The 12,508-nt window shown below is 36.1% G+C and overlaps 1 protein-coding gene across 1 annotated transcript in view; it reads right to left on the reverse strand.

Moving 5' to 3' along the window:
- LOC124641766 overlaps window positions 1-12,508 on the reverse strand; it is a 69,446-nt gene that overhangs the window by 41,314 nt on the left and 15,624 nt on the right. The gene's annotated exons all lie outside the window — the stretch shown is intronic.

A 12,508-nucleotide genomic window follows, 5' to 3' on the forward strand; every position in this document is an offset into this window, starting at 1 on the left:
ACTGTTGCTTTCGCCATTAATTAGAAAAGTACAAAACTGTACACACTTTCCTGCAATTTTCTTTAACGACTGACACACATGATGCTTAAAGCCCACGACTTTACGAACGGCGAATTTGATGACTGATTACGATTAATCGCAATTTGTAAGCACTGACTGTATTGTGCCATCCGCTTCAAGTCTAACCAGAGAGGAGGATGCGGGTTTCTCAATCTGGATATGTACTAGGTTGACAAAAATCTCGAACCTAGCTAGCGTTTTTATTCCATAAACTACTTAATAAATAGTGATCATGTATTCTATAATTAAAATACAAGGGCATAACATGACTCTTCACTATTTGTAGCTAAAGTAAATGCCAGAAAACACATAAACGCAAACACGATTTAACACATGCAGACAATATCAGCTGGCTTTATTTTGCATGTCTGTAGTCGCAGCCATCTTTGTTTCCCCATGCGTCTGAGCCGGTCTTTATTATACACTTGCGCGGTTAAGCTTACTCATGCATGAATTAAAATGCCCGGATACCGTGTCGGAAACGTCTATAAATTAGCACTCCATGTGTAACTAGTTCCGGAGAACTGCCATGGTAAACTGGCATTGATTAGTAACTGTTACACGTGTGCTTTACTGCAGTTCCATTCTTAAACATTATCCTCTACTAATAAATGAGAGAGTCTATTTGCATGTTATATGTTTTTGATAACCAAGCAAATATTTTAATACACACATTTGATCAAACAGAAGAAGCTGTGATTCGAATTAGTATAACAGGAAGGTGAACAACATGAAATAACAAATATTTTCCTTACCACAAATAATTATAAACGTGCAACATGCATATTAAATATAATTGCTGACGATATTCATCACGCATGCGCTCAAGTTTAAATTTGGATTGAAACATGTTTTCCATAAATTCCAAATAACCGAGAATTCTTCCTTTTCCTGGTAGTATACATTGGTTTTCTATCAAATCGATACTTAATGCTCAGCAAAAATACTCAATAGGGTCTCATATTTCGTTTATTAATAAAACCACTTATCATCCAAATCACGGTTCACCGAATCATGTTTCAAATGGCGCCAAAACCAGCGGCCTCAACAATCAAACCACATCAATCAATTCAATAGAATCCAATCACGCGACCGAATGATCAACAATACTTACATACAAATTGAACGACATCCGTCCATATATAGCACCTGATTGAATCTATAATGAAGATAAAATTGGATGGTACAAGATCAACTAACCATTAAAATGGATACACAAACCTGACAAACCTACAAAAGAAGAAGACGGGACAGATATTGAAATGGGAAATATGGTAAAGATACAAACTGGAAGATACACACATAAGGAAGAAGTAGTGGTGATGAAGAATCGTTAGTACACATTGAAGCTTAAGAAGGCAAAGTCGTGACGTATGCAAACGTATCTCGTATTGTTGATATACAATAGAATATTTTAAGCACCTGTGAATAGTTTGACAATGAACCGGTTGGTAAGTGACACATTGTGAGAGGATAAAAAGTTTAAAGTGTGTTAGTAATGTGAGAGATTCTACCTCTACTTTTTTTTCAACGTGTTACAACGAACAATGTTACAGATAGAGAAACCGCAAGTTGCATTGTCGAAGATGGAACTAATAAATCTATAGCACAGTTTAATTTAGAAATAGCTGAAGAGAATAATAAAGTAAGTGGTTGTTAATAGACAAAGTAATGAAGAAGAATAAATCAACATTAAGTTCCAAAATCTTGAGCTCCCCTATTTGACCTCTGAGTCAGCTGACTAATCAATTTGATTTGTTTTTACATTCCCGTTCGCTATGGTAATTTGTCATGGTAATAAAATCATTGCTCGACTTAGAATGTAATGTAATGTTTCACTATGTTTGAACCTTGTTTCTAAAATATGTTTACGCTTAACAGAGCGAGACGTATACATATATATAATTTATGCCCCTGATTGTGTATCTTTTGTTTGTTTTTATTTTGCTTCGTATGTACCTTAGATATTATTAGAATTTACAGAAACAAAACACAAAGAAGTTGGAACGACGAGATGTTTAAAAATATTTCTTTGAAGTAAAAATAATTTGTAAAAGAGCTTTTAAAGTAATAACTCAGGAGTCCAAATAAGACCATCTCATAATCTTATTAATTGATGATGAAGACGATAGCTTCAAAGATGTTGGAACAAGATTGACTTTCTCTGCAATTGGCTGCACTACCATGTTGAGTGCAGTTGTTGCAACACCCAGGCGACCTTTTAACTGAAGTTGAAGCAACGATATATTATGCACTCCAAAAAGTCAAAATTGTTGCAAGTAAACCATCTCGGAGGTTTTTTGCAATTTAAGATGTTGGATGTAGTATACTTGCTAGAATTGGAAAATAGTGTAGTTTTACTCATATTTTAAAAGGACAATGCTATTCTTTGTATGGAAGTTGGGCTCAAGAGTTGCCCACAGTAACTGCATAGTGTATTATGTTCCATAGGCTTATAATAGGTCCCAGACCGAAATATTTCGAAATCTATCCCGGGAGTCCTGAGAAAAACTGGTTTGACTCTTATTCAATATTACGAAAAACATCCTTACGAACTCTTAACTATTCCACTTTTATTACCTTAATTGAAATGCATTATAATATTAATCGACAAATACGAGGTATTGAACGAGACTTTTTTTTACCGACTTCAAAAAATGGAGGAGTTTCTCACTCAGTTCGTTTGTATTCTTTTTACGTAAGTAAAAAAAACCGATTTAAACAATCATTTTATTGTTTGAAAGGATTTACTTTCCAAATAGTTCCTTTGTTATTCGGTCCAGGGTCTGGTGATAGAAACCTTAAAACAATAGGGAACTCTCGGAAATTGTAAGCACATATCGAATAAAAACTTGTCATTCGGGTATATGTCTCCGACACCACAAAACTGTGGAGGTTAAGACCTGACCTGCCGATGGAGACGACAGTGAGACGAGGGAACTCCTCAACGGTAACTATTTACTACCTCGTGTTCGAGCTTATTTAATTCGTCCTGATAAGATTTTTCCATTGCCATTACGGATATTAATTGCATGACGCTACACGAACTTAGGACTGATTGTAGTAGATAGAGACTGAAAAGCAAGAGAAACAACAATTACCTTTAAACGTCTATTTCTGTTATTTTATCCTGTTAACAGTGAAACCACTAACTATCTGAATGTTATTTCAAGAAAAGAAGGTTGTTAGGTTTGTGGCTGCTTAAAATGGCTAGCTAACAATGGCTGGCTAACATGAGAACCGGTTTTTCTCTTGACCTCTGGGACCGATTTCAAAAATATTTGGAGTCCGTCTTAAGAGTGAAGTAAAGAACCTATTCTAACCATTCCCACTACTGGGCAAATGGCTTGGGCTTTATAAAGTGACTGTTCAAGTTTAACATTATAACCGGTTTTTTTCGGGACCTCTGGGACCGATTTCCAAAATATTTGGATTTCGTGTTAACAGTGCAGTAAAGAACCTATTTCGACCACTTTCACTACTGGGCAAATGGCTCAGGCTTTGTTAAGTGACTATCTATGGAGAACATTTGAACCGGTTCTTCTCGGGACCTCTGGGACCGATTTCAAAAATATTTGGATTCCGTCTTAAGAGTGAAGTAAAGAACCTATTCTAACCATTCCCACTACTGGGCAAATGGCTTGGGCTTTATAAAGTGACTGTTCAAGTTTAACGTTATAACCGGTTTTTCTCGGGACCTCTGGGACCGATTTCCAAAATATTTGGATTTCGTATTAACAGTGCAGTAAAGAACCTATTTCGACCACTTTCACTACTGGGCAAATGGCTCAGGCTTTGTTAAGTGACTATCTATGGAGAACATTTGAACCGATTTTTCTCAGGACCTCAGGGACCGATTTCAAAAATATTTGGATTTCGTGTTAACAGTGCAGTAAAGAACCTATTTCGACCACTTTCACTACTGGGCAAATGGCTCAGGCTTTGTTAAGTGACTATCTATGGAGAACATTTGAACCGGTTTTTCTCGGGACCTCTGGGACCGATTTCAAAAATATTTGGATTCCGTGTTAAGAGTGAAGTAAGGAACCTATTTTAACTATTTCCACTACTGGGCAAACGGCTTGGGCTTTGTAAAGTGACTGTTCAAGTTGAACATTAGAACCGGTTTTTCTCGGGACCTCTTGGACCGATTTCCAAAATATTTAGATTTCGTGTTAACAGTGCAGTAAAGAACCTATTTCGACCACTTTTACTACTGGGCAAATGGCTCAGGCTTTGTTAAGTGACTATCTATGGAGAACATTTGAACCGGTTTTTCTCGGGACCTCTGGGACCGATTTCAAAAATATTTGGATTTCATGTTCAGAGTGCACTATGGAACCAGTTGGAACTACTCCCACTGCTGGGCAAACTTTGAGCCCAGACCCTGGCATTGTCCTTTGGCCATTAGATAAACACGCAAAAGTGACTTAGCACAAATAAACCTTCGCTGACATGTATCAAAAGCTCTCACCAGATCAAAGTTTTCGAGATCTAAAAAGCGCAAATCATTGCAATGTCGGTTTCCAATAAAGAATTGACATTTGACACAGACACAAAGCATAGTATTACTTTCAAACAATCAATTTGTGTGGCCGGTAAGTTAAGCTAACTGTTAACTTGATGCCACATTACTTAACTGTTACGAGAGCGGTGCTTTCTTACCCAACATACATTGAGGCCGCGTGAATCAATTCACATTATGTGAAATGATACACTTCAACTCTGCAAATCGCTTTTTATATGGCAAATAAGACTGAGAGGAAACTTTGAAGCACTCATTGTTGGAGGCAGTGATGATAAGGATAGAGAGATTTGAATATAATTGCAAATGCTTTCGACTTCAAGAGACAAAATCAAGCAATAAAGACAGCACCATGAGTCAGAGAGCGTGGCGATGCATAACCATCCAAACTGGGCTAACTGAAGACAATAGACAATGTATATGCCATTGAATTGTCTAGTTAATCTTAATGGCAACAATGCAAAGAATACGGGCACTGAACGCGACAGTTTGCGTTAAATTGAGACTTCCTCTGTCCTAGTATCTCGATAAAACAAGAGACAGGCAAGGGCCGAAGTCTACGCTCAGGGGAAATGCTCAATTTAAAATTAAGGATCGGTTTTACCTTTGTGTTTAGCGTAACTGCTTGTACCAATTAGTCTGGGACATTTGAACAATGAGCATTGTCGTTCGTTAATGAACTTCAGTACCTCAAGGCTAAACATCCATTTTGAACTGAACATTAGCGAATTCTCGAAATGTAATTGTTTGGGGTATGCACTGCAGCAATAGCAGGTTGCCTGAAGTTTTATTTATGGGCCGTACACCATACAATAGGAACAGTTGGAGGCCGGTCATATGCTAGCGAAAATACTACAGTGCTTACAGGTACACTGCAGGTCAATGTATCTAAAATATCTTGAAGGAATACGTTTAAAATGAAAGCTTCAGCTTTCTACGAAAGCTCATCAAATGCAACTGTAAAAGTTACTATTTAATTACCTGTCGTAATTACGTTTTCGTATCGTAAAGCCACTTCGTTCTCGGGATCACCAAATCAAAAAACCCAAACTAAATTCAGTTAAAGGGTGTACTAAAATTGTAATTCGTAATTCTGTTAATTAAAATACCAGACTAAAAGTACGTTTCCAGTCATAAAATGATCGTAAAGGAAAATGTGCATTTCTAAGGTATTCCAGATGAATCATGGGTCATCAAAAACTGTTTACGCAATTATAAGCTGTGTTAACAATACATTAGAGTTTATATCTGTATTTGTTTATTGTAAAGATGTCAGTGGCCTGGGAAGTTAGGGTTTTCAAGCAACCTGTCTTATCTGCTTTGTTATTCATTGAGCTGTGAATCGAAATGCGTTTTTTCCGCAAGTTTTTTTTTGAATTTAAAGTATTTAGTTTAGGAGGTAAATGTTTTTCTCAATGATGATTCATCAAAACAGCAACGGTTTTTGCATAAAAATAGGAATTTCTTGCTTGTTCTTTTTCAACTTCTTGGAAAATACGCGATGTTATGGGGAAACAGCAATTTAGTCTTTCATCTGACTGACCGTTACCATTCTTTCAAAGCACCAAAAGGACTTTTTCTACATCGGTATTTACCTCGGCACTAAGACACAAGCGGAGATTAGTAAGTAGCTCTTTAAAAGAAGTCAGTTAAAGATTTAAGACTTCACTTATATTTGCAGATGTGTGCAAAAAAGGTCACATTACCACATACATATTTCACTTAGCACTATAGTTCGGCCATTCAGAGAATGCGTTCCTGACACGTCGCGATTGAACTGACGACGTAATAACATTCATTGATTATTGATATAATAATGTTGTTTTAATGCTCCTCAATTGTTAAAACGGTAAACAACCAGCAAAAATATTTTTATCGTAACTGCAACGCCATTGCAAAGTTACGTCGTCAGTTCAATCGCGACGTGTCAGGAACGCATTCTCTGAATGGCCGAACTATAAATCAGTCATTTGTTGAAATACAAGCTCGTAACAGATTAGTTTTACAAACGCATGTTTTACTATGTAAGCAACAAAATCAGTTCTTGTCAACTGACAATCAATCAAACGTTCAACTGAACGGCAATTCTTTGACCGAGCTGACAGAAACCGGTCAAGCGCGAGTCAACCTGCGTGACCACTGCCTATAATTTTAAAACAGTTTCTACCTGGCTAGTGCCACGAGAAAATTACTAGCGAACCGTGTAAATGTTTCAAAAACAATGCTTTATAGAATGAATCATAAAAGTTATATTATGTGTCATGTTTTATGACTTTTATTATCCTACTGCGCAATTTAAGAGTCAGGGTTTTTACTTGTCATTAAGTAGGTATATTATAAGGGTGAAAGTAACTCTGTGCATGAGAAACGCTTCTTCAAGATAATAGCGATTCCATTTATTAAAAAATTGATTTAAACTTAGGACGCTTGAAGTTGTTCTTTGGGGGAAATACATAGGGCACAATGAAAAGGCAAAATAAAGAGACTTCATTGTTTTTAGAGCCTTTCTATCGTCCCACTGCTGGCTGCAGCCTCCTCTCACACGATAAGGATCGAGAGACTTCATATTATGGATTAAATAGAGCAACAATCTAAACAGTAGTAAACAAGTCCAGGGCCCACCTTGGCGACTTCCAGGAAACACTGATACAACAAATGGATATGATATTTCAGAATGCATTAACAGGATATCAACGGACAACCAACACGAGGAAAATGCAGATATGTACATTGTAAAATCACATCGTTGTCTATAAATTGTGCATCAAAGATTGTGGAGAAATAAAATCATGTTTGGGATTGTTTTACATGGGCATATTTTAGCTATTGATATCATTTGAAACAACATAGGCTTATTACATCCCTACTTCCTTAGAGGACAGCCATCATGTCGAGGATGTCACGATGAGGATGACTGCTGAAATAATGTATCGATAGCCTACGTACAATGGTTAATACTTTTAAATAAACTAAAACTTGAACGCCCCCTTACTTGCAACGGAACGAATTCTAAGTAGCAAAAAATGCTTGTTTTATTTAATCAATAAAAAATCTACTCTAAAATTATCACAGCCAAGAAATTCCAGCTTGTTTTTAAGAAATCAGGATGACGTCATCTGTCACACTTCAAATTAGCCGTTAAATACTGTCATGGCCGTCAGTGTCAACGCGACATTTCCGCGAAGATTTGGCGCCCAACCGGTTTTTATTTATGTAATAAGTTAATAACTGCTATTGATATGCGTAGAATTTAGGCCCGATACGCAATGTTGTAAGACTGATCCAATTTTTATTAGACTTTTCGTATGTTGATGATTGTTTTTAAAGACTACAATATTAGAAGTCTGCTATAATTTATAATTGTTTTAGCGTGTTTTTAAAAGGCAAAGGAATGTACTACGAAGCGAAAAAACGCAACTTAAATCAAGTTTGTTATCTAAGACTTGATGCAATCCTACTCAGCCGTGTAAACACTTGGAAGTTGACATTCGATATTTGTCACTAGAGTGCATCAATAAAAGATAACATTACAGAATGAATATCTTTGTATGACCCTGGGCTTTGGTCTCAGATAGACTGATTTTTGTGGTCATGTCTTGTTTCATTTATAAAACCACGACTACATAGTTGTACTGGATTATTTTGTAACTTAGTTTCTGCTGTCCATGATTAATAGTTACGATCTAACCGCTTTTTGGTGCAGCTGTCATTCAGTACAAACAACTGTATTTTCCAAACTACTTACTGTCCATAATTCGGTACCCCGTTAGGTCCTAGGACCAATAAAATTGACAGCACACTTCTACGAATTCAAAAAACAGACGAATTGAAAACTACCTCTTAATAAGTCTGTTAGAAAGCAGCTGCCTTAAAAATCTTGCAGTAACATCATCAGTCCCTTTATAAAGATAACGGTGGTAGGTGTTGCAACATCTGCACATCTTCCGTCTCTCTCTCGTGCACGACCTTAGCCGAACGTTTTGTTTTGCCCGCAAGTTTGTTTGCTTATTTTTTTAGAATAACCGTGTCATTTGAGAACCTTCGCACCTTTGTATATTAAGAGCTTGTGGCCCATCTGCGGGTTTCATTTAGGCAAACCTTTTTTTGTTTAATTTCGTGTAGGCACTCGCCCTTTTAAAGTTCTCTCCAGCTAAACAATATGTGGGTGTTATCAATTTGTTTTGTATGTACTTTGAAGGTGGTGGAAAGACCAAACAAGGTTATGAGATATGAGGTCTTTATCCTCATCCTGTTTCTCATTAAAATTATAATAACAATAAAAAATAAACTAGGAAACATTGCACCTAAACAAGGAAAATAAATACATATTTTCAAGCGAAAACATATTGATAAAAATATAATAAACAACCGTCAGCATTACCTACCGGTGCACACGGAACATGAATTAATAAACAAACAAGTTATTTCCATCATTCAGCAGAATCAGACTATATTAAGTGTAACAAAGTTGAATGCATTATAACTGGGCCTTGTTTAATTTCGATACACACCTGCGCTAACACAATTAACAAAGGCAGGTGTGTCTAAATACAGAAACTCAACCACCAATTAATTTATATTTTATGGAAAGTTATAACAAGCTTCGCAAACGTTCGAATGCACTCTTCTACATGGCAACACAGCATGCTCAGACGCGCTACGCGGTTTTAAATTTAGAAATGCTTTCCAACTGACATCTCGGTGTTTCAAAATTAGAATACATAGTATTTGACGGTCCCTTTTCTTGACTGCCAATACGAAATCGGGATACCGCTGTAATAAATGTAAACTTTTTCAACCATAGCCACATTTACGGTTGTAGAGCTTTTTATCTGGTCTCAATAAATTTTAATAACCGTTCCATATGCGATCATACGTTTTACATATCAACTTGACAACCACTTAAAACACTTCGTGCCGACTACATTTATTGGCAGTTACTGAACATTGAGAACACATTACGGGCTGAACTAAATCACACTTGTTTTAAATTGCCCCTATTTACGTTACGTACGAAGGCCAGAGACTGATAACGATCTATCGTTGCTAGAACTTTACCATTCACTTAAGCAGAAAGTTGGTGCAATTAAAACGCAGAGGTTAGATTTTAATCCATTGAGCGATATTTTTTGATTCACGCTAGATCCGCCAGTTATAAAAGGAACTTGTCAAGTTGTTACAAGCAAGGCTTTAGAAGTTTTTTGGATCAGGTCCATTAATATCCTTATAGGAGATCATGGGCCCTTCAAAAAAAAGGACAATGTCAAGGTACCCCAGATGGTCGCTTCCTCATTTCATTCTTCTACAATGGCATTGGACAGTCAACAGTTACTGAGTTAAGGCAAGTAACTATTAAGTAAACAGTGGTTCGGGTCTGCTCACTGAGCCTTTTGGTAAAGCTTGATTTAGAATAATAGCATGAAATTTCTTAACCATCAATAAAGGTAATATGCATGAGCATACTAACAGAATAAGACAGCCAGACCGCATTATTGCCGAACCACGGAAGAGTGTCGTTGTACCAGTTTATCGCAGTTGAGTATTGCAACACCGAGGATTATAGTATTAGTACCCGCTTACACTCGAGCCTAAACGCGTATCTTTAGAGATACAAACTACAGACATGATTTTTAACTTTATGAAAGAAAAATCTTCATCGTCATCCCAGCTAATGTTATGAATGCACATTAAAGAACTTTCTCAATAATTTTGTATCTGTAACGTTTTCACAATCAAACACCGGAACGGGTTTTCTTGGAATTCGTTACACTATTTAAACACGACCCGAGGAAGGTCGTATGATACTTTTTATTAATGTTATGAAATAGATCCGAAGTAAAATAGAAGCTGGTAAGTTATAAAAATTTAGCGGCCCGATAAAGTTTAAAGAAGTACTTAAGAAATAAAAGACAACCGTACCTTCTTCACTGCATCCAAGTTATAAAATACCCGAACCTTCCTCATGTAATTATTGGTGAAAATCCTATCGAAAAACAGACAGACAAGCCAAAAATACTCAGTTTTACAATGTGTAGTGAAGCTTAGATTTTCTTCAATCTTCTAATAGAGAGATTCAAATGAGAACCGCCTGCAATAGAAATTGTCGTCAAGGCATAACAGATTGAATAAGTAATCAAGTCTGGCCATCTGTGAACGATACACTTCTCTATGAAATTATTTATATGTGCTTCGTATCATATGTTTAGTATACAAATGTATATGGTTGTACAAATCGAAAATTTCAGGAAGTATTGTTGAAAACCGCGTGGTCACAAAAGTCAAAGTTTCAGCCGTCTATAGCCCGCATCAATATTCAAGCCTCTTCAAGGACTTTACATTGAGGGATAAAATTTTGCTTTACCTCGGAAATCTTAAGGATTATCTTCGATATTATATAAAACCACAATAAATAACAGTAAATAAATAAACACTGCTTTACAGTCTTAGCCGGAAATCGACCAGCAATTAAGCCTTTTCTGCCGACTCCTAAGACCAACTACCATAGTATGAAAATTACCTTCAATACAGACGATGTTAATTATTGCAAGAACAAACGCGGCGTTTTGCTAAAATCTACGTAACTTCGCACACTCGTAATTACTACTTACTAATTAGTTTCACCTTTAATGTTATGCTTTGCAAACAAACATACATATTTAAAACTAGAGTGTTTGGGCCATTAGGTATGCCATAACAATAATTTGTTACTGTCATTCAATTGCGTTTTCAAAACTAGTTTTTGTCACTTTCCACAAAAAATGAATGTTGTTTAAAAAGCCTGAGATTATTCTTCAAATTGGGTTATTTATAGTTAACTTAAAACGTGTTTTTTTCGTATGATAGTAGATGCTATTATACTAAAGGACTACGATTCGCTGACCACATTGTTTCAAAGGACCACTTTTGCAAAAGGACCAAAGTATTACATTACTTTGATAAATTGCAAACCTGTTTGCGAAGCCACAATTTGCATGTTCTGATGACGCATACGTTTAATTTCTTGTTTCATTTTCATTAAAATGTTTTAACTTTCGACCTTACAATATTGATTGACCTTTCATGAACTGGATTTGAAGCAGGCTTGTGAAGCGAAATAATTAAAAGTAAGTCACGCTCGTTGCTTAACATACTTACAAATATTAATTGATGCTACACTGCAAGTCAACCACATTTTTTTTTTGGGTAAATCTAAATTAAACTACATAACAAGTAGGATAGTTTCTGATAGAATTATAATAAACTCATATCACATGAAGTTCCAGTGCCCTGTTTTAAAAGGATCCAAATTAGCTTCATGTATGTATATTTGACGGTGATACAATTTTATTAGCATCATGTCCTGTATTTCACACCTGAAGGGTCTGGCCCTTTGGAAATAGGACACCAGCGTAACGGATATGTGATCATTGCCTGAAACATACTAGGTGATTTTGAATCAAATGGAGCTGCAGATAGAATTGGTAATATACTATATTTGGCTGATTAAAAACTCGTTTTGAAGCGCAACACAAAGAGTATTTTTTACAGCTACATACGCGGAAAATATAGATTGTAACGTCATTAACAAAGTTGTTAATTAACAACTAGAAAGGAAAGCTACAGTGAAAATTGATAATCAGTAGCGTTATAGCGTAATTATGGCTTTAATCACTACAGTAATTTTCTAACATGTATTACATGTGTTGTAATCAGAGTTTTTTATAAGCAAGTTGCACTTGGATGCAATTGAAATAGCCATTGATAGTAAAAGCGCAATGAACTTGAACAGACATACATGAATAACAGGAAATATGCTGCGACTTGGTGCAAACGCATTGCCTTCTAGGAAAAAATATATTCATTAATATTAATCAAGCAATTTGTAGAGCAAACCTCAGTGGCGCCTGGACATGTTCCTGTAATCCATCATGAATAAGAAAAAGA

The sequence above is a fragment of the Helicoverpa zea genome, chromosome 23, assembly GCF_022581195.2.
Source record: "Helicoverpa zea isolate HzStark_Cry1AcR chromosome 23, ilHelZeax1.1, whole genome shotgun sequence".
Lineage (NCBI taxonomy): Eukaryota > Metazoa > Arthropoda > Insecta > Lepidoptera > Noctuidae > Helicoverpa > Helicoverpa zea.